The sequence below is a fragment of the Eriocheir sinensis genome, chromosome 28, assembly GCF_024679095.1.
Source record: "Eriocheir sinensis breed Jianghai 21 chromosome 28, ASM2467909v1, whole genome shotgun sequence".
NCBI classification, from domain to species: Eukaryota; Metazoa; Arthropoda; class Malacostraca; order Decapoda; family Varunidae; genus Eriocheir; species Eriocheir sinensis.
Genome location: NC_066536.1, coordinates 11327906 through 11347905, shown reverse-complemented (window position 1 = coordinate 11347905; position 20000 = coordinate 11327906). Strand labels below are relative to the sequence as shown.

The 20000-nt window shown below is 43.6% G+C and overlaps 1 protein-coding gene across 2 annotated transcripts in view; it reads right to left on the bottom strand.

Annotated features, from left to right (window-relative positions):
• LOC127004507 (uncharacterized) overlaps positions 1 to 16564 on the bottom strand; it is a 129874-nt gene extending 113310 nt beyond the window's left edge. Inside the window, exon 1 of one of the 2 annotated variants that reach the window (XM_050872295.1) lies at positions 15189 to 16564. The gene's annotated coding sequence lies outside the window, so the exon portion shown is untranslated. The remainder of the gene's footprint in view (positions 1 to 15188) is intronic. The other variant, XM_050872298.1, reaches the window with a different exon arrangement.
• Between the last annotated feature and the right edge of the window lie 3436 nt (positions 16565 to 20000).

Genomic DNA, 20000 nt, shown 5'->3' with positions numbered 1-20000 from the left:
TGTTTGTCCCTTCCTGTGTTCCTGTATATCTGGCTGTCTCCCCGGCTTAGATAGTTGGCGTGCTGGCTGTCTTGCTTTACATCTCTCTGTCCGTCTCAATCCGTCCAGCTGTCTGTTTGTCAAGGAGGCTGTTTACTCACTTGTCTGAATACTTTAATGGTTATTGTGTCCTCCGCCTTTCTTTCTGTCGGGAGGTGCCTGTTTATCTCTGGGATTGTTTATCGATCTATTGGTTTGCCTGTCTGTCTGTCTATCTATCTATCGAAATATTAATACGTATGTGCCTGTCTGTTTTACCTGTATGTCTGTCTGAAGGTATGTATGTCTGCTTGGTTGTCTGTCCTTTGCCTGTCTTTCTGATTGTCAATTAGCCAAATTATCTATCGGAAAACCATTTTTCTCCTTTGTTTGTTCATCAGTCAACTGATCTATGAATCCATTTATGTGGTTGTATGTCTATCTGTGTGCCTGTATGTCTATCTATCAAGTTACCAGTTTACATGTCTGTTTGTATGTATATCTTCCTATCTGTCTATCTAACCGCCGGACTGGCAAATTTTCTACCCGTCTGTCTTCCTCTCCATCTATTGATCGATAGAACATTTTATCTGTTTTTTTGTAAATATCTTCCTGTTTATCTATCCTGTCTGGTTGTCTGATTGTCTGGTTTATTGATTGCTTAACTGTCTGTTTGGGAGGCTGCCTAGGTGGATGGTATGCCACCCCTTGCTGTCTGGTCTGTCAGTCGGTCTGTCTTTATCTGTTAATATATTCTTCTGAGTGGTTTGCTGTCTGTCGGTGTCTTGCTATTGTCTGTCTGGATGGTAGGCTGTCTAGCTGTTTGTCTGACTGGCTGGCGGGTTGACTGGTGAGGTAAATGTCTGGGTTTCGTATTATCCTGTTTAATGTCATGCACCGCACCGCTTCACCGTGCATACCTCGCGAGCCCTTGCCCAGAAACATCCAAATAAAAACAAACATTGAAATTTTAAAAAATGAGGGGAAAATATGATCATCTCGCTCGTCCCTGATAAATTTTAAACTTATGAATGACAGTTTTGCTTGACGTGTATTCATGAGTGCACGTGCTCACAAACAAACGCACGCACTCACCCACGCGCACGTACACACACACACACACACACACACACACACACACACACACATACAGGTGCTACAGGTGTGTGGGGCGGCGCCTGGCACTTCGCCACTCCCCCCTCCCCCCCCTCTGCTTTTCTCCTTCACGCTCTCCGCCATTCACTAACTCCACGCTCCTCTTGACCTTCGCGCCGGACCTTCCTTTTCCTCTTCGCCTTCCTCCGCCTTTCTCGCCTCTTTCACTCTCTTCTCCGATTTTTGTGTTTTTGATCATATATATATTTTCTGCTTGCCTTGTCTTTACTTATCAGCTGTTATTTGTTTTCTATTTTTCTGCTCATCTTTCCTCTCCATCATCATTACCCTCGACACTTTTTTCCTGTTGCGGGTCAGTTATCCAGGTCGTCGCTTTGATGGGAGAGTTTGATAGGAAGCAAAACTCGTGTAATTATGCGCATGGACGTATGTACAAACAGACACGTTTACGGCTGCATGTGCATGTGCAAACCTGTTTTTTTCATGTGAGTGTGTTTAAATGCAATAATATGTTGCAGTTGGTGTTTGTCTCGCGAAATGCATGCTAAGGGACACACAAAAAAATAATAATGATAAATAAAAAAATGATAAAAAATAAAGGAAACAAAAATAGAAGAAGAAATAACTTAAACGATCACAAGAAAAATACAAGAAAAAGGCAAGACAAAATTTATAGGTGGGAAAACAGACATAAAAAACACACAACAAATTACACCTTTTCCTCGTCACTAACTTTAAGATCTATTCCAAATCTTGATACACGCCAAACATTTTAAGACTCTCAGGGCCATGACACCCCCTCTCTCCCCTCCCCCCTCCACACCACCACCACCACTAACAGTAACAACACCAACAACCACCGACTATTTGCAGAGAAAATACCCCGAAAGCGAACATGTTGATTTATTGTAATGTTAGTCATAGGAACCTCGTCTCCCTCAACATTACTGGCGGAGGCATTAGCGTAAGTACATATGCCATAAGTATTATCAGAGGTAGTATTAGTATAAATGTTTGAATTCATTAGTAAGAACAGACAATAATATCAACTCCACCCCAAATTTATAATCTCTCTCATACCTTTCTTCTTCCACTTCTCTTCCTGCCCCTCCGTTTCCCCTACACTACTCTTCTTTTCCCTTTCCACTTCCCATCTCTACCCTTCCACCTTCCTTCCATCCACTTCATCACTTTCTTTTCTTACCTTTTCCACTTCCCTTCCTTCTCTCCCCGACTTATTTCCTTGCCCCTTAACTTTCCTTCATTCCCTTCCATAATTCCCTCCCTCATCATCTTCCCATCCTCATCCTTCCACCTCCCTTCCTTGCCCTTATCTCCTCTTATTTCCCCTCCATAATGCCAGGCGTAAGCTCCTTTAGATGATGATGATGCTGTGTGTGGGTGGGTGTGGGCGGAGAGGGGACGCGGCTGCCTGTTGCTTCGTTAGTGTTGGCCCGTTAGCGCTCCCTCGACCCGCTCATTACACGGGGCAGCCGCCGAGTAAGCCGCTATATCAGGTAATAAGTCAGTCAGGTATAGCTTCCGCGCGTGTTTTCGTCAGTGTGAGTCCGTCTGTTATCCCCCCAGCCAGCCAGAACTTATGACGAGAGGTGAGCAGACAGAGGGAAAGGTTAGCGGATACACAGATGGACAGATAGCTGGAAAAAAACAGGAAGACGTATAGAAAGGTGCACAGAGACAGGTGAGATTGATGTGTATATAAATAGGAATAGATAGACAGATAGATAGATAAATAGACAGATTTAGATGGAAAAAAATGGCAGACAGACGAATCAATAGACAGACATAAAATGGAAATATAGGTAGACAGACAGTTGGAAATAAAGGAAGACAGACGGATACACAGAAAAATGAGACAGATAAATAGAAAAAAAACATGAAAAGATACATATATGGAAAGACATGAAACTGGACATACGGATACATGGAAAGACGAATGGAAAGACAGACACATATACGAAAAGACAGACTTCCACTATAGAAAGAGAGACTGAAAGACAGACATAGATAAAATACAGGTACACAAACAAATAATAAGAAAGACAAACAGATGTGAAAGCAGTCGGATAAACAGACACAACAGACCGATGAATAGACCGTCAGACAGACAGACAAAAAGGCAGAAAGTTTAGTGATACACAGAAAGACGATGAATGGTTCAGAAAGTTGGTCACTCAATTAGCTCGTTCATCAATCAGTCGCTCAGCCAATCAGCCAGCCAGTCAGCCAGCCAGCCAACCAACCAGCCAGTCATCAAACCAGCCAATTAACCAGCCAATCAGCCAGCCATCCACCAAACTAGCCGACTAATCACTCAGTCAACCACCCATCCATCCATCCATCCAGCCAGCCAGCCACCTAGTCATCCATTAACCCACCCAAAGAATCACTCAACATCCATCCATCCATCATTCCACTCAGCCAGCCAGTCAGACAACCCGGCACGTAACCCTCCCCCATAAAACACACACACACACACACACACACACACACACACACACACACACACACACACACACACACACACACACACACACCTGTCGTTCCCTCGTGAATCACCCACCTGTCCCCTCCTTGCCTAAGCCATCACCAGGGATGAGCGCGGAGTCTATTGGTGGCAGGTAAAGCGGCCCCTCCTTTCCCTTCCTTCATTCCTCCTCCTCCGTTCCCTCCCCTTCTTCTTGCTCTTCATTCCTCCTTTCCTCTCCCATTCTTTACCTCTGTTGTTGTTGTTGTTTTTCCCTTCCTCGAACTTTTCCTACTTTCTCATTAAATTTTCCTCTTTCTTGTCCCTTCTTTCCTTCCTTCATTCCTCTTCTGTCTATTCCCTTCACTTCTTCTTGTCCTCTGTTCCTCCTTCTCTCTCTGTTTCTTTCTTTCCTTCTTTCTATTCCCTTTCCTTTTTCTCCCTCTCCATTCCTCCTTCGCTCCCTCTTTTTTCTTTCTGTTCCTTTTCCTTCCTCTCGCCCTCAGTTCCTCCTTCCCTCCCTCTTTCTTTCTTTCTTTCTATTACTTCCCCTTCTCCTTGTCCTCCATTCCCTTCTTCTCCCCCTCTATTCCTGCTTCCCTCCCTCTTTTTTTCTGTCTATTCCCTTCCCGTATTTTTGTTTCTCATTCTTCCTCCCCTTCCTCTTTCTTTCTTTCTTTTCTCTTCCCTTTCTTTTTTTCCCCTCCAGTCCTTCCTCTTTCCTTCTTTCTTTACCTTCGTTCTTTTCTTTTCCCTCCCTCTAACCTTCCCTGCCGTCTCATTTCATCCCTCTGTCTACTTTTCTTCTTTCTCGTTCCTCATTTCCTTCTTCTATTCCTTTTCATCTATTCTCTTCCCTTCTTTTTGCCTTCCATTCCCTCTTCCCTTCCTCTTTATTTTTCCACAATCTCTTTTTTCCCTTCTGTCTCTCTCTCTCTCGCTCTCTCTTGTTTTCTCTCTCTCTCTCTCTCTCTCTCTCTCTCTCTCTCTCTCTCTCTCTCTCTCTCTCTCTCTCTCTCTCTCTCTCTCTCTCTCTCTCTCTCTCTCTCTCTCTCTCTCTCTCTCTCTCTCTCTCTCTCTCTCTCTCTCTCTCTCTCTCTCTCTCTCTCTCTCTCTCTCTCTCATTACCATCCTACCTCCTCATGTTACTTTCCTGCCTTCTCATCTTTCCTCCACCTTATTTTCTCTCTTTTCATACTTTCCTTTTTTCCTCTCTTTTCCTTCTCTTTTTTCATTTCACTTTCTCACTTATCTCATTTTCTCCTTTTCTTCTCTACCTTTATCCCATCATGCTCTTATTTTTTACTGTCCTTTAGCATTCCCTCCCTTTTTCCTTTCCTTCCCTTTCTACTTCTGTTTGCGTACCTAATTGCTTACCTCCATTCTTCCTAACCTTATCCCTTTACACTCTCCTTCTCTTTCTGTCTTTTCGCAGTTCCTCCCTTCATACATTTCTTCTCTTCCCTCCTTCCTTCTCTTTTCTTACCTAAATACTTACCTCCCTCTCTCTCCCAGCATCCCAGCCTCCCTCCTTCTTCCTTCTCTGTAACCTTCCTGTCTCACGTACTCTATCCGTTCCTAACCCCCCTTGACATTTTAGCTTCCTACCAGCCCACCGCTCTACTACCCGACGTTGCTAGATTGTCGTACTCAGCCAGTCATATTTCCCCACTCCCTGCCCCTAAATTGTCTTCTGAGCTCCAATAAAGAAACTCATTTATAGTTATCGTTAAAAGAGTTAGATTCTGATGTTTCTTGGCAATAGTTAGGCGTCAGAAGCCGGTAAATACTATGCTCTGAGTACGTTAATCTGGCAACGATGCTACTACCCCAACAGACTTTCCCTCCTGTTGAACCCTTAACATTGCTCCCTCACGCTCACTCCCCTTCTTCCTCCCTTTTATTTCCCCTTCATTTCAAAGCTTATATTTTAACCCTGTCGCTCTCTCCCCCCCGCCCCTTCTTCATTGCTTTCTTCTGTCGCCTTTGTTTCGTCTTTTCTGTGACTCTTGACATTATACCCGTAAGCTCCCTCTCCCCTTCTTCCTCCCTTCCTTTATTTCTACTTTCAATGAGCTTATGTTTTTATTCTCTCTCTCTCTCTCTCTCTCTCTCTCTCTCTCTCTCTCTCTCTCTCTCTCTCTCTCTCTCTCTCTCTCTCTCTCTCTCTCTCTCTCTCTCTCTCTCTCTCTCTCTCTCTCTCTCTCTCTCTCTCTCTCCATCTTCCTTTTTTTTTCACTTTCATTTCGTCTTTTACGCAAATTATTTTCTCTCCACCCTCACGATGTTTTGTTCCGTCTTCCTCCCTTCTGCATCCCCTTTTATTTCATCTTTACAAAGCTTATATTTTTACGCTGTCACTCTCTTCCCTTCTTCATTATTTTTCATATTTCACCTTCGTTTCGTCTTTTTCGCTAACTGTATTTCTTTCGACCCTCACGACGTCTTTCCCTCTTCCTATCCTTTTATTTTCTTTCATTTTTGTTTCCCCTTCACCAGTCATGTCCTCTCCCCCTCCCTCTCACGCTTTTTCTCCTTCTTTCTCTTCTTTTGTTTTTAGCTTTGTTTCCCCTTCACCAAACATGTCCATTCCCCTCCCTCTCAATCTCTTTCTCCTTCTTTCTCTTCTTTTGTTTTAGCTGTTTCGCCTTCGGCACCGATCTCTTTTTTTCCTGCTTTCATGGACTCTCCCTCTTCCTTTTTTTTCATCTTTCTTTCCTCTTCACCAGACGTTTCCCTTCACTCCTCTCTCACTCTTTCTTCTTTCTCTTCTTCTTTCCTAGCTTTGTTTCGCCTCCAGCGCCAACCAATTTTTTTCCACGGTCTTTTTCCTTCCTTCTCTCCCTTTTGTTTCACCTCGGTTGCCCCTTCTACATCCTTTTTCCACTCTTTCCCTCCCTCGCTCCCTCTCCCTTTCTGGTCTTTTAATGGCCTCCCCCAAAACTCCCCCTTTTCCTATTTCTACACTACCACGACCAACCCGCACCATCATATCCCCTTCCTCCTCCTCCTCCTCCTCCTGCTCCTGGTCCCGCATTAAGGAAATTAACTCATATATAACAGAGAAAGGCCACGGTCATATAGGTCAACGTACATTATACACGTAATAACTGTGCTACTACTGCTACTACTACTACTACTACTGCTACTACTACTACTACTACTACTACTACTACTACTACTACTACTACTACTACTACTACTACTACTACTACTACTACTACTACTACTGCTACTACTACTACTACTACTACTACTACTACTACTACTACTACTACTACTACTACTACTACTATTACTACTACTACTACAGCTACAAAAAACGGGCCTTACTATAAAAAAATGTAGCTGTACCAATCACAAAGTTGCAATAGAGGTTAATAATGATGATAAAACAATAAAGATAATAATAATAATAATAATAATAATAATAATAATAATAATAATAATAATAATAATAATAATAATAATAATAATAATAAGAAGAAGAAGAAGAAGAAGAAGAAGAACACCCCATTTTCTGTTATTTTTCTTTCTCTCGAGGTTATTACTGTCGTTTTTATGGTGGTGGAGGTGGTGGTGATGGTGGTAGCGTTGTTGTTGTTGTTGTTGTTGTTATTGGTGGTGGTGGTGATGGCTGCGTTGTTATTGCCTTTTCGTTGTTGTTTTGATTTACTTTTATTTTCCTTCTCTTTTTTCCTTCTTTTTCTTATAATGTAGTTTCCGCTCCTACTTATTTTAGATCTTGTTATTTCTTTCCTTTTCCTCATTTTCTTTCTTCTTTTCGCCTTCTTCTTCTGCCTCTTCTGCTTTAAGTTTCATCATTCTGTTTATCTTTTATTCACTCATTTATTGCTATCCATCTTTTTCAACTGTATATTCCTTTCCTCATTTTCTTCCTTCTTTTTCTTCTTTTGCCTCTTCTGCTTTAAGTTTCATCATTCTGTTTATCTTCTATTCACTCATTTACTGCTATCCATCTTTTGCAACCGTATAATCTTTCTCACTTTATCTCTCCTCCTTTAAATTCACTTTCATTGCCTCACTTCATTCAGACCTTTATTGCTCCTTAGTTCATCTCAAATCCTTCATCCCTCGTTCCGTCGTTATGGTTCAGCTCCTTCTATCTCCGTTATTTACTTCCTCCCTTATCGCTTCTGTCTCCCGGCGATGCGCAGAAAACAAGTTAATAACACGAGAAAACAATATCTTCCACGTCATATCTCCTACGGCATATCTTCCCACTCTTTCCTCCTAAATTCCTTCTCTCTCTCTCTCCGCTTCCATTCACAATTTTTTCATTACATTTTCTTCAAATTTTCATTCCGCGTTTCCATCTCGCCGCGACGTAATTAAAATGGATTCGTGAAAGGGAGGCTTGAGGGATTTTTATTTTAATGGCAACCTTTTTATATTCTTTTATGTGGGTCACCGCGCGGAGGAGTCACAATGGCATTTTATCTAGCGTGCAGTAACAGAGGTGGAGGGAAGGCCAGAGAGAGGACATATTGCATCCTCTAGTGCCGTGTATGCAATCGTGAGTATAGATGTCGTGTGTATTCCCGTGTGTGTGTGTGTGTGTGTGTGACTGGCCCAGCTGATCGAGGTTATGATATGTAAAAATAATATGGACAATAATAATGAGGAAGATAATTATAGAGGCAGTGTTACTAATAAGACTGCTATCGCTATAATTGTTCGTTCTCCTCCTCTTTCTTTTTCCTCCTCCTTCACCTCCCCCTTTTCCTCCTCCTCCTACTACACCTGAACATGCTGTTTCTGATACTATTGATGATTATATTAAAAGCATAGTAGTAGTAATAGTAGTAGTAGTAGTAATAGTAGTAGGAGTAGTAGTAGTAATAGCAGTAGTAATAATTGTAGTAGGAGTAGTAGTAGTAATAGTTGTAGTAGTGGAAACCTCATATCTCCTCTCTTCATAAATCATCTTCATTGAGGTCGAGCGTTCTGTATCGTCTTCACCAGTTCTTTTCCCCCTCCCAGATGCTATCTTTACACAGGGGCCTTGTCCGCCCTCGCATGGAGTATGTATCTCATGTGTGTGGGGGGGTTCCATACTCACAGCTTTCTTGAACAGAGTAGACTCTAAGACTCATCAACTCCAGTCGCAATGTTGTATCTCTTTCTATCTTCTATCGATATTTTCATGCTGACTGCTCATTTGAACTTGCTACCTGCATACCTCCCTCCCTCTCGCTGCCCCGCTGCACTCGACTTTCTACTCTAGCTCATCACACACTGTCCAAATCCCTTGTGATAGAGTTAACCGGCATTTTCATTGTTTTATCCCTCACCATGGTAAACTTTGGAACAGTTCTCCTTCGTCTGTAGCATCCTGCCTACGATGACCTTTCATGAGGAGAGTACCGAGACACCTCTCCACCTGAAATTGACCCCCCTTTTGGCCACTCATCTATACTTTCTTAAAAAAAAATGCCCTTGAGCTGCGTCCTTTACTGTAAAAAAAATTAGTAGGGGTAGTAAAATATAGTAACTACATTTCCTTCTTGTTTCAATTATAAAACATTCGTATTTACATATATGTTTTATACACATTTATTTTACTTCTCAATCAGTCACTTTTATTTCTTTTACTTTCCTTCAACTTTGCGAAATTATCATCAAACCATTTCGTCGTCCCTCTCCTCCTCCTTGACCGCTCTTCTGCTTGCCCTTTACTCTTTTCTTTCCTCCTCCACTCATCTCCTTCACGTCTCATTCAGCTGCTTATAACCTCCTTCTCCACTCCTTCTCCCCCTCTTCCACCTCCTCCTCCTTTTCTCGTTATCTTCAACCTCCTCATTCTTTGACTCACGTACTCATTTCCCTCCTCCACCTTCTCCTCCTCCATCTAATCCTCCTCCTTCTCCATCATGCGCCATCAACAGGTCCTAATAGCAATGGTGGTGGTGGTGGTGGTGGTGGTGATGATGATGGTGATGGTGACGGAGGGACGCTACAGGGAAACGCTAGAATATCCTCTTTCCGTACAAGATTTTCGAATGGTGATGGAAATTTGGGAAAAGGAGGGTATAGGGAGGAGGATAGGAAGGAGGAGGAGGATAAAAAAATGAAAAGGAAGAAAAGAGGAGGAAAAGCAGGTTAAGACGGAAGGAAAAAAGGAAGAAAAGGAGGTTAAGAGGGAAGATAAAAAGGAAGAAAAGGAGGTTAAGACGGAAGGAAAAAGGATGAGGAGAAGGCGAGAAAAGAAGAAAAAGAGGCGACTGAGTAGAAAAACAAAATAAGAAATAAAACCACGAGAAAAGAATGAAAAAAACACCTGAAGCTTTAGACGGAAACGGAAGACGAGAGATAAAAAAGTACAAAGGAGAAAAAGAAAAAGAAAAGAACAGCACCCCGAGGAAGAAGTTGGGATAAAAAATACACAAACAAGTGACTGATTAATCAAGTAATGAAGCCAGCGCGTAAACATTTAAGAAAAGAGGAAATATAACTACTGGCTGGCTTACGATAATCCCTTCCCCTCTCAGTAATTACTCTCACGACCTCGATGAAGAAGAGATAATGGCGAAATTAACAGAAATGAGAGATAGAAAATATCCCGGATGAGGAAGAGTAAATAGAAGCAAACGTTATATATGAAAAAGATGAATACCAAGAAGAAATAAATACTGTCACGGATAATGAAGAGAAAATGAGAAAATGTGTCCATCGGAGAAATGGAAATGATGAAGAAATATAATGGCAAGTGAACGGCAGCTTATAGAGAGTGGGAGTGTTTGTGCAAAAAGAAATATATATCTAGATGAATTGGAGAGGAAGAAGAAGAAGAAGAAGAAGAAGAAGAAGAAGAAGAAAGAGAAGAAGAAAAAGAAGAAGAAAAAGAAGAAGAAAAAGAAGACGAAAAACAGTTATGGCAGACTACTGAGCGAGTTTACCCACAAAAATAATGAACAAACAGAGAGGAAGAAATAAATAGTGGCAACAATGAGAGAATAAAGGAAAATGTCGGTAATAGCAGACAGGTAAGTGGGGTTTATCGATAGAAATAGAACACATAACGTAAGCAAAAGAAAAAAGAAAAGTTAATACGAACACTGGAGAAAGAAAACAAAGGATAAACAAAGAGCGAAGTAAAGACAGCCTGGAGAGTTGGTTTGTCCATAAAGAATAAAAACAAATACAAATAAAATAGATCGAAATAAAAATAAATCAGATAAAATGAAGATAAGAATAAAATAACTAGCTAAATAAAGGTGGACTAGCGAGCATAAAAACTGAAGGAAAATAGGCCAAAGAAAAAAGGTACTAGGAGAGTTGAAATAAAAATAACGATCACAATAACTAGCTAAATAAAGGTAGACTAAGGAATGAAAGCAGAAAAAATACTGCAAAAGAAAGAAAAAGGTTACTATCAACGTTAAAATAATAATAAAGGCCAAACCATTAGCTGAGTAAAGACAAACGAGCGTGAACAAAGAAATAAACAAAAAGGAAAAGAGAAAAAAAATTACTATGAGCGTTTGAAATTAAAATAAATATCAAAATAAGCAGATGAAATAGAAAGACGGGAATTAATATGAGTAATAGAAAAAAATAAAAATAAAGGCAAACTAGCGGAAATAAAGATTGAAAAAAAACGCAAAAGAGAAAAAAATGGTTAATACGAGACTTGATATAAAACTAAAGATCAAAACAAGCAGAAGATAAAAAAAAGAAATTTAATGTGAGCAATGAAGAAAAAAAAAACTATCTCAGTGAAGGCAGACTAACAACCATAGAAAATAAAAAAAAAGAAAAAAAAAGAAAAAAGTTAGTAGGAGCGTTGAAATAAAAAAAAGATGAAAATAACTAGCTAAGTGGAGGCAGAGTAGCGAGAAAACAGATTGAAAAAACGAAAAAGAAAAAAAATAATATGAGTGTTGAAATAAAAAATAATCTCATAAGAACCTTCATCGAGGTTTATAAATAGATAAAGGGCCTTAATAAGGAAGATATTAGTAAGGTCCTGATGGTAAGATAACCGGGTAGGACACCTAGTAATGGGTTTAAGTTGGATTAATTCAGATTCAACAAAGGACATTGTCAAGAATTGGTTACAGAGTGATGGATGAGTGCAACAGGCTTGGCAGGCGTGTTGTGAGTGCCAATACGATAGACACATTAAAAAAGATTAGATAAATTCATGGACAGTGATGTTAGGTGGGGTTAGGTTAATAGAAACTGTCTTGAATAGGCCTACCGACCTCTTACAGACTCCTTACGTTATTATATTCTAAACAAAGGCAGGCTAGCGAACATAAAGAATGAAAAGAAAAATAACGGAACAAAAGTAATGTAAACCTTGTAATAGAACTAAAGATCAAAATAAGCAGAAGAAAAGAAGAAATTTAATATAAGAAACGGAAAAAAATATTAAAAAAAACCTGGCTAAGTGAAGGCAGACTAGCGCGCGCGTGTGTGTGCCTGTGTGTGTGTGTCCTCAAAGGCGGAAGGAACGCGCGCCCCGTCTTATTTCTTCCATCTTTAAAGGAACGCTGCGCCGGAGATTGACTCGACTCGACTTTCCTCTCCCTCTTTACATTTTAATAATTCTAACGAGTCAACTTAATGTGGAAGCACTGTCAGCCCCCCTTTGTGTCCGCTCCCCTCCCTCCCTCCCTCTGTGTCTCTCTCTAGTGTCTGATGAATAATGATTGATGTGGACACGGGAGGGAAAGGATGATACATGCATACATACTCTCATACATACATACATACATACATACCTTGCATAATGAATAATGGTTAATTTGACAAGGGATAGGGAAAAGTAGATACACACACACACACACACACACACACACACACACACACACACACACACACACACACACACACACACACACACACACACGGGAACATAACCCAACACATAAACACTTCTTTTATTGAGCATTCGCAGGGAGGTTAAAGGAGGAAAGCTAATCCAAAGACTTACTGGAGGGGGGTGTCGGGGGGTAGTGGGTGTAGCTGGGGGTGTAATAGGGGTGTAGGGGGACTTTTGTGGGGGGAGATGACGTGGGTGTTAGGCCTATGTTGGTGTGGGTGTAGTGGGTTGAGTTAGGCCGGTGGTGTGGGGGTGAAGGTGTAGAGAGTGTATGGATAGGGTGTAACTTATGGGTGTAAGTGTTAGGCTGTGTAAGGGAACGTGGATGTGAGAGGGAAAGGGAGGTGCAAGGAGGGAGGTGCAGGATGTGTCATGATTTAGGGAGTTAGCAGGGAGGCAGGGTTGTTTGATAGGATGGAGGTTAAATACGTGTGAAAACTATAGGTAGATCAGGTGTAGGGTGTAAGCAAAGAGGGGGTGTGGAGGAGGTGCAGGGTAGATGAACACTCAAGGGGAGGTAGGGGCAGGGGGTAGGGGTAAGCATGTATAGGGGAGTAAGCGGCAGGGTAGGCTCAAGGCAAGAGTTTCATAGGGTATTGTGTAGAAGGGGGGGGGGGGGTGAATAGAAGGATGTGCAGGGTGGATAAAGACTTAATTAATGAAAGAGAGGTAGGGGGCAGAGGATTAATCTGTGTAAGGGAGGAGAAGGCAGGATAATAGGGTGATGGGTGTTACAATAAAGGAGTGTGTAGAGGAAACTAGAGATGTATAAGAGATGTATAAGGGGGTAGAGGGTATGTATGTATAGGGAGGAGGTGGCAGGGTATACTCATGGTAAGGGTGTTGTGTAGAAGTGGGAAGAGGAGGAGGTGGAGGGTAGGAGGTGCAGGGTGAATAAAGACTTAAAGGAAAGGGAAGGGGTAGGGGTAGGGGAGGAGGAGGCAAGGTGGACTAAAGATAAGGGTGCCATAGGCTGATGTGTAGAAGCGGAAGAAAAGACATAGTATAGAAGAAGATGCAAGATGATATGAAGGCTTTAAGGGATGTAGGGGTGTGGGTCAGCATGTGTAGTGAAGGAGGTGCCAGGGTAGACTCAAAGTAAGGGTGTTAAAGAGGGCTGTATAAAGGGGGAACGAGAAGGCATAAAGGAGAGGGTGCACGATGAATGAAGATTTTAAAGGAGGTAGGGGATAGGGGGTAAGCTTGTGTAAGGGAGGAACCGGCAGGGTAGACTCAAGGTAAGGGTGTCATAGGGTGTTGTGTAGAGGGGGGAAGAGAAGGAGGAGGAGGTGCAGGGTGAATGAAGAGTTTAGGGGAGGTAAGAGTTTAGGAGGAGGCAGGGTAGATAGGGTGCTGGGTTTTAGAATAAGGAAGAGTGTAGAGGGGAAAGAAGAGGCGTATAGAAGGAGAAGCAGGATGATATGAAGACTGTAGGGGAGGTAGGGGTAGGGAGGTTAGCGTGTGTAGGGGGAGCGGCAGGGTTGACAGAGTAATGGAGAGGTAAGGGTGTCATCAGAAAAGTTTATATGGGTCAACGTAAACATTTTTCCGACGGAGGGACAAAGGCCGGGCAGGAGCCGTGAAAAAGACTTCCATTATGGCGCCATCATCAAGACAATGAGATGAAACAATGTCTACAATGTGGGACGAAAAAAAAAACACTTCCATTATATATCACCATAGTAAAAATCATTATGGTCTATGCTACGGGTTTAAAAATGAAAAAAAAAAACTTCTATATTATGTGATTAAGTAAAAAGGGAAGGAGAGGAGGATGTAGGGTTGGATGGATGGATGGATGGATGGATGGATGGATGAATGGGTAGCATTAAGAAATGATGGTGATTGATGCTATGAAGGGTAAAAACATGTTGCTTTTGTTTGTTATCTATTGTTCACTTTGTTTATCTATATGTTTACCAGTTTATCCAGCCATCAGTCTATTTATTCCCTCTCTTATATATATTTATTTCCTCATTTATTCATTTATTCGTTCATTTATTTATCAACCTCATCAATTATCAATACACTTATTTATTCCCACATTAACGCACTAACACGGACTTGCTATTCATTCATATACTCATTAATTTCTCTACACATTTATTTATTTACTGCTTTGTTTGTCTATCCAATTACACATACATAGTTAGCGTTCCTAATAACTCCACACATAGACGGATGAGCCCATTACGATAATTACATACACCCAAAGCATCGCCGTCCTCATTCACCACCTGGACCCGTATTCTCAAACCTTTCGGCGCCCAATTACACATATTTGACAAGGCTTTCGCAGGCGTTTCGGGGATTTTCAGGTGTAGTTTAATGGCCCTGGTGGATGTTTAACTCTTCTTCTGTATCATGAATGTGAAAAAAAACCTCATGAAAGCCCGATTAATTTCCATTTTGACCTTTGAAAATAGTTGATGTGCGAGGTGGAACCGTCTGAGAATACCGCCCTTGGACTCTGATCGGTAATGACAGGTGACGGAGGTGAGAGATAGATGGCCAGGTAGGTAGTACAGGGTGAGGCAAGGTGAGAGGGCAGGGGTAGGTAGGCACTAACCCAAAGCATCGCCTCCCTCATTCACCACCTGGACTCTGATTGGCAATGACAGGTGACGGAGGTGAGAGATAGATGGCCAGGTAGGAAGTACAGGGTGAAGCAAGGTGAGAGGACAGGGGTAGGTAGGCACTAAGGCGAGGACGTACCTTGAGTAGCGGCGTTCCTGGGGGCTACAAGCAACTACGTCAGGAGTGTGTGTGTTTGTGTGCGTGTGTGTGCGTGCGTGTGTGTCTGTTTTTGGCGGCACAAGCACTACGGCACACACTCACACACTGGCCAGCTAGTAGTAGAATACAGGGTGCCGGTTACACACTACCAAGGAGAGCTACGTACGCGGGGAGCCACACACTGACTCTCCCTCAAAAATCAAAGGCAGAGTGGAAGAGGACTAGTCAAAAGTGGTAGTGGTGGTGGTGGTGGTGGTGGTGGTGGTGGTTTAAAGGGGTTTCCAAAAGGGGGAGGTTTATTCACACACACACAAGTGGTTTAAGTTCAACTCTACGGTCAAATCGGAAGTTTACAGCACATCACAGCACATCACAGCACAGCACAGCACAGCATGATGGTACGGATATCACCCAGTGTGTCTGTGTGTCTGTGTGTGTTTGTGTGTGTGGAGGGGAGGGAGAGGGGGTATGGGCAGGCGGGTGTGTTGCTGCGTCTGTTTAATGCGGTGGTGGTTGGGTGGAGGGGTGGAGTGGGCGTGGATGGAGGGGGTGTCAGGGGGTGTTGAGTGGGTGAGTGGGTGGGTGGGTGGGTGAGTGGGCGGGTGAGCACTGCCACACACTTTAGTATATCTTAGTCAACACATACACAACACTCCACAGGTTCTCGGTGGTATAGTGTTGCGTGAGAGGGTAGGGGAGGTAGGGACGAGAGGGGAGAGAGGAGGGTAGGTAACGAACAGGGCCTAGAGTGCCAGAGGTAGAGCCAGGGCCAGGGTGAGGAGGGCCAGGGCGTCACACACACCACAACATCACAACAAGATCATCACCACCCGCCAATATAACACGATTCTCAAGGTGGCAGTTTCTCTTATTTTCTGGTCAGTTCGCTTGGTCTCAACACTCACCCCGCCTCACGCATGAACACTTCTGGGCGAGATGAGGCGTGGCATGAGGCGAAGGATGGGGCCGAGGGACGGGGTGTGAGTGAGAGAGAGGGAGAGGCAGTGTGTGTTTGTGTGAGGGAGGGAGAGCCAGTGAGGGAGGGAGAGAGAGCGGAGGCACTCCCACCTCTACGGGCTCAGGCAAGCTACTGACTCAATGGCAAGCTGGGTGGGTGAGGGTGTGGACTGAGGACCTCACCCACCCACTCGCCAACAGGGCCCACGGAGACAGCTTCAAGTCCTTCCCTCCTTCCTCTGTCCTTCCAGCCTTCCCTTAGTCCTTCATTACTTCCCTTTGTCCTCATGTGCTCCCTTTTTCCCTTACTCAACCACCACCAATGACTACAAGCGATATTTTTATTTATTTTCCCTTGCCCGGTAGCTTCAAGTCTTTCCCTCCTTCCTCTGTCCTTCCAGCCTTCCCTTAGTCCCTTCAGCCTTTCTTCCCTTCTTCCTTTCGTCTTTCCTTTTTACTCTCTTTCCCTTACTCAGCCACAACCAATGACAACTTCAAGTCCTTCCCTCCTTCCCTCTGTCCTTCCATCCTTCCTTATTTCCTTCACTCGCCTTCCAACAAAAACTACACGGTGACAGCTTTTCCCGTCCTTCCATCCTTCCTTCCTTCCCCCCAAAAAATCCTTCCTGTTTCCCTTCCTTCACTTACTCAGCCAAAACCAATGACAGCTTCAAATCCTTCTCTCCTTCCCTCTGTCCTTCCGTCCTTCCTTCCTTTCCCCCCAAAATCCTTCCTGTTTCCCCTCCTTCCCTCACTCAGCCACAACCAATGACAGCTTCAAGTCCTTCCCTCCTTCCCTCTGTACATCCATCCTTCCCTTCGTCCTTCCAGCCTTCCTTCCTTCCCCCCAAAATCCTTCCTGTTTCCCCTCCTTCGCTTACTTCCTTTTCCTCCTCTCATCTGTATTTCCATCCTTCCATCCTTCCTTCAGCCTTCTTATTCCCTCCTTCCTTCACCCGTCCATTACCCGGGACAAAATGGCGACAGGTTTTCACTTATTTCCCTCTTTTCCGCATCCTTCCATCCTTCCCTCTGTCACCCATCCATTCCCAAGGACTATTAGGCAATAGCTCCAGCAGGTCCTTTCCTTCTTCTCTTTTCCTTTCCCTCCTTCCTTTCCTCCTTCCTTTACTCATCCACTACCAAGGACAAAAGGGCAATGGCTTCTCACTTCCTTCACTCCTTTACTCTCTCCTTCCTTCCTTCTTTCCCTCCTTCCCTCTGTTTTTTCATCCTTCCTTTCTTCACTAATTAATTTTCTTCCCTCTTTCCATCACCCATACAATATCAAGGATTGCAAGGTGACAGATTTCTACTTCCTTCACTCCTTCCCGCTATCCTTCCTTCCTTCCTTCCATCCGTCCGTCTTCCCCATCCTCCATGCTTCCTTCCTTGATCCACTCACCACCACCTCTAACACTCCATTAATCCTTCACTCCTATCCTTCCCTCCTTCCTTATATCCTACCATCCTTCCGTCTTCCCCATCCTCCATCCTTCCTTCAATTACCCACTCTCCAACACGTCCTCCTATCCTTCACTCCTTCCCTATATCCTACCATCCTTCCATCCTCCCCATCCTTCATCCTTCCTTCCCTTACCCACTCACCAACACGTCCTCCTATCCTTCCCTCCTTCCCTATATCCTACCATCCTTCCGTCTTCCCCATCCTCCATCCTTCCTTCCCTTACCCACTCTCCAACACGTCCTCCTATCCTTCCCTCCTTCCCTATATCCTACCATCCTTTCATCTTCCCCATCGTCCATCCTTCCTTCCCTTACCCACTCACCAAGGACTCACACTTGATTAGTCCTTCACTCCTTCTCTCACTCCTATCCTTCTTTCCCTTACTCCTTCAGTCCTTTCCTTCCTTCCTTCACTCGCCTTCCAACAAAAACTACACGGTGACAGCTTTTCTCGTCCTTCTTTTCCTCCTTCCTTCAGTCCTTCCTCCATTCCCTCTTTCCATCATTATTTCTTTTCCTCGCTGTCCCTGCCACCACCACACGGGAACCAGCACCCATATTACCACATCACAACGCCCGTTCCCTTTTTCCTTCCTGTTTTTCCTTCTCTTTTTTTTTTTTTCGTCGACACCGCCACCACCAACTACCAATTCGTCATTTCCTCCTTCCTTCCTTACTTTCTTCCTTTGCCTCACCACTAGCACAGCCTGTTCTTCCTTCCTTCTTTCTTTCTTTCCTTTCTTCATTCATTCATTTATTCATTCATTCGTCTCACCACAATCGCCACCTGTTCTTCCTTCCTTCCTTCCTTCCTTCCTTTCTTCCTTAATTCCTGCCTTCCTTCCTTCTTTTCTACATGTCACTTTCCTTATTCCTGTCCTTCTGTCGCGTCACCACCACCATCACCATCACCACCACCACCACCACCACCACCATCACCACCACCAACAACAACAACACCTGCCATTAACACTCTCTCTCTCTCTCTCTCTCTCTCTCTCTCTCTCTCTCGCTCTCTCTTCCTCTCTGTCTCTACTCTCTCCAACACCATTACCAGACCTGTCTCTCTCTCTCTCTCTCTATCTCTCTCTCTCTCTCTCTCTCTCTCTCTCTCTCTCTCTCTCTCTCTCTCTCTCTCTCTCAACACACTACGAGGTACTTATCAAACTTGTAAACTTGTAGGCGGGAACCGTTCCACTTTAACTACTACTACTACTACTACTACTACTACTACTACTACTACTACTACTACTACTACTTCTACTACTACCGCTGCTCTTGCCCCTGCCGATGCTGAGGTTATCACGCGATCCAGTCCTACTCTCACAGAATGACATGAAAAGATACAATCAGGAGAGGGAGAAAGAGCGAGAGAAGGAGGTCAGCCGGGCAAGGATACTGGAACAAAGGAAAGGATGAAAGGAGGGAAGGAAGGGTAGATGGAAAGAAGGAGGGATAGAAGGAGGGCGGGAAGGAAAGAAGGAAGGAAAATAGAAAGGACAAAAAACTCAGATGAAAGTAAATAAAGGAGGTGGACGAAAAGATAGAAAAGAAAGATACAAAAAGATATGAAAGAAAGATGTATGGAAAAAGGAAGAAAGGAAGGATGGATGGATGGATGGAAAAAGGAAGAAAGGAAGGATGGATGGAAAAATTAAGAGAGAAAGGAAGGAAGGAAGGATGGATGGAAAAAGGAAGAAAGGAAGGATGGATGGATATATTAAGAAAGGAAGGAAGGAAGGATGGACTGAAAAAAAAGTAAGGAAGGAAAGAAAGACGAAACGAGGAAGGATATGGAGGAAGGAATAAAGAAAATGAAAACCCAAAAAGAAAATAAGGAATGAAAGAAGAGAAACAAGGCTAAGAATACATTTAAGGAAGAGAAAAAAAACGTAAAAGGAGAGGAGGAAGAATCTATAAAGCAGAAGTACTTGAAGAAGGGACGAACAGAGGAGGCGGAGGGAAGGAGATAAGGAGGATAAGGAAGGAATAAAAGATAAAGGGAAGAAGGAAGGAAGGAAGGAAGGAAGGAAGGGAGGTGCCACAGGTTGCTGGAAGGGTGTAAGTAACCGTGAAAGCCGCCCAATGTGAGTGTGTGTGTGTGTGTGTGTGTGTGTGTGTGTGTGTGTGTGTGTGTGTGTGTGTGTGTGTGTGTGACGCTGACCTACATAAGAGGCGGTGCAACAGTCAGCCTTCTCCCTCACTCCTCTCCCTTCCTCTTTCCCTCTTCCCCTCTCTCTCTCCCCTCGCCCTCGCCGCCACGACCACACCAGCATCTAGTCTTTATGTGGCCCTGCTGTCCCGACTACACCGCCTCCCTCCTGCCCTTGCGGTGTGAAGGACGGAAGGAGGAAGGACAAGGGTGGG